Here is a 3242-nt window from a genome sequence, read left to right as displayed (position 1 = left end):
AAGAGAATTTGTTGACGCGGAAAATCCCGTTATAGGATAAAAACCGCGGTATGATATCAAGCTCTCGATCAAGCTTTTCACTAATAAAAATGTTGTTACAGAGTTTGAGTAAGATGCATATAAAAAAATTGTCCCCCTCTGTTCTTCTACTTCCCCTCCTTTTTATAATTAAATGCTGCCATTTGAAATAGCTATCCACTGTCCCATCTCCCATCTCCACCTTTTTCTCCCTTATCCTCTCTTTCCTGTTTATCATCTTTTTTGAATATTTGTTACAACCATTCCCTTGACTTAGCTCCTTTGGGCTTTTGCTTCCCCAATCCATGAAGCCCATTTGAGCTGGATCCGTCTATTTTAAATCACAACAATAGCCCCTGATTTTATATATTTAAATCAATTTATAAAATCACTTCACACTTTATTCATTTATTTGAACATATGTAAAGGTAGACGTATAGTCCCCTCGATCTCCGCACTGTCCTCTTTTTTCATGTGCATCCAATAAATCTTTTCCTTTATCAATATTTCTCTCATCCCAATCTTCTTTCCACGTTGTTCTCTATATACTTCTACTCTTGTGACTCTTTGTTCTCCATTCTTCTTCTCAAATTCCTTTCTCCTCAGTTCCTCAATTCCTAACCATGGCCAAAAAGAATGTTAAAATCTCTTCTTCTCGAAACGCCGCTAAACTCCTCTTTCATCATGATGTTGTTGTTATTTTGCCTGGTCCTAATGAACTCGCAGATTGCCTGGTCCTCTTGTCGCTCTTGAGGTCTCTCCAGGTCAACTAATGCCATATGCATGGAGGACTCTTGCTTGCTTGGAGGCCATGGAAGCAAAACACAGTCTGAGTTTGTCTTCTGAATCCCGTGAAAGTCCCAAAGACAAGGAAAAGAATATTGAGATGAGTTCTGGGCGTATCTACGCCGAAGGTATTCGTTCATTTCTTCGTTTGTTGACACTTTTGTTTCTCTCCATATGCTTTTCTGCAATTCTCTTATCATATAATGAGCCTTTCTTTTTGTCGTAGAGTTTAAACCTCCTGTGATTAAACCACCGCTGATTACTAGTAGAGAATTATTCAAAAGAGCTCGTGAAGATAAGCCTTCTGAGACTGAGTCATCCAAAGCCCCTAAGCCCAAACTTTAGCCCCTTCTCTAAGAAAGTCAAGACTGATCCTTCTAGTTCTGCTACTCTTAGCATGACTGACTCTTTCATGCCTCTTATTTTCTACAAATATGATGTTGATACCAAGCCTTCATTCTTTGGTCATCTCATTGGCGACATGCTACTTCCTCAGACCTTGGAGGTCCAGTCCATCAAAAGTGTTAGTCATGTTCTAGATGAGGCATCTAATCATGCTTTCCATGTAAGAATCTGTCTTTAACTCATGATTTACTTCTGTGAAATACGTCTTATACTTAACTACTTTTGTTGCCTTGTAGGTTCTTCAAACTACTATGGCTGTTCGGGAGAATTATGAAAATGAATTAAAGAAATTTAATCAGATAGAGATGGAACACAAGGACTGCTCTGAGAAACTTCTTACTGCACTTGAGAGAGCCGCTGAGAATCTCAAAATGGCTAAGGAAATTCAGAAAGAATTCGATGATTTTGCTACTAAGGTGCAATTTTTGGAATCTGAAATGCGTGACGAAGTACTCAACAGAGCATGCGTACACGCGTTGAAATGATGTTGGAATATAGTCACGGGGAGTGGAAGTCTTGGGACGTAGCTGACATTTTGAAGATCTACAACGACTCTTACCCTGATGATGCTTTTCAGATAGAAGCCCCAGAAGAAGGTGGTCCCAAGTCTCCAAAGGATCTAGTACCTTCAGAAGGCATGCTTAAATCTTTAGATAAAGCTATCCCAGAAGACATTTAAATTTGTCATTTTCGTTTAAATTTCGGACATTGAAGTACTTTTGATGTTTGTTTTGAACTCCCATTTGATGACTTTTGATTATGTTGGGTTTCTGTTTCGCACTTCATTTCATAGTATGGATCTTTTTTATTTAAGTTAATTTGCACAACTCGTATTTCTTTCATGTCTTGTGTGTTTACATTTAAATGACTAATTATGTGATTGTCGTCATTGAAATTCCAAATGAAATGGAATTCGTAGGTCAATCATGTGTTTATTCCGTCGATGCATGCATTGTGACAAGTTGTTAAGAAGAATTATTCTTCTTGAAACATTCTTGTGTTATACTATTGTAATATTGACAAGACTTAGGGTTATTTTCCCCTGCTTATCATGTCTGTTAATAATAAAAAGTCATGTTTTTATCGTATGATAAGGTGATCAGACCTTAGAGTTGTATAGTTTTTGGTTTGTAGTAATTTATGTCATGTTTTGTTGTGTTGTGAGTACATAATAGACTTCTCAGCAAAATATGTTGTTAGTCAAAGCATGAGTCATATGGAAACAATATCGTATGTATTTATTCAGATAAAAATGGAGATGTGAAACTAAGCAGAACATTCAGGAACTTCAAAAGACAAATAGACTACCATGCGTCCTAGTGACCTAATTAAATTATTCTAACTTATTAGAATTGAAATAATGGAAGTTTTTTTGGAGAAAGTTACATGTGATATTTCTTGAGATGATATGCGTTCCAGCTCCTTGGAACTTGGATCCCATCCAATGTAGACAATCGATAAGCTCCTCGTCCCACAACATCATCTACTAAGTACGGTCCTTCCCAGGAATCAACAAATTTTCCTGCACTTCTGTCCATTGTATTCTGATAAACCTTCCTCAACACCATGTCTCCCACCGTGAATGTCCTAATGCGCACATTCTTGTTGTAGTTGTTTGCCACCTTTTGTTGATACGATGCAAGTCGTAACTTTTCCATGTCACACAATTCATCTATTGTATCCAAGTCGTGTGTTAATTTGTTGTAATTTAGCTCTTTTGTTAGCAATCCATATCTTGCCGTTGGAGTTATGACTTCTGTGGGCAAGACGGCTTCTGTCCCGTAAACCAAACTGAAAGGTGTATGTCCTGTGGATGTCTTGGGGGTGGTTCTATCTGACCATAAAACCCATGAAGTTGTTCAACCCATTTTCCTTTACGTGATGATAATATTTTCTTCAAATTGTTAATGATTATTTTGTTGCTCGACTCAATCACCTGTTTCTTTCGAAAGGGATAACGAGGTGTTGACTTAATCGGGTTAATGTTCCACTGTCGACAAAAGGCTTCTGTTTCGTCAGTTATGAATTGTGAT

General features: G+C 37.5%; 1 long non-coding RNA gene across 1 annotated transcript; it reads left to right on the top strand.

Annotated features, from left to right (window-relative positions):
- Window positions 1-429: 429 nt before the first annotated feature.
- LOC141672346 (uncharacterized) lies at window positions 430-2123 on the top strand. The gene is made up of 3 exons (XR_012555469.1): window positions 430-932; window positions 1031-1369; window positions 1446-2123. It is a non-coding gene; the product is annotated as an uncharacterized LOC141672346 (long non-coding RNA).
- Window positions 2124-3242: the final 1119 nt, after the last annotated feature.

Source organism: Apium graveolens, chromosome 7 (genome assembly GCF_009905375.1).
Source record: "Apium graveolens cultivar Ventura chromosome 7, ASM990537v1, whole genome shotgun sequence".
Lineage (NCBI taxonomy): Eukaryota > Viridiplantae > Streptophyta > Magnoliopsida > Apiales > Apiaceae > Apium > Apium graveolens.
This window is presented reverse-complemented; position numbering and strand designations above follow the sequence as displayed.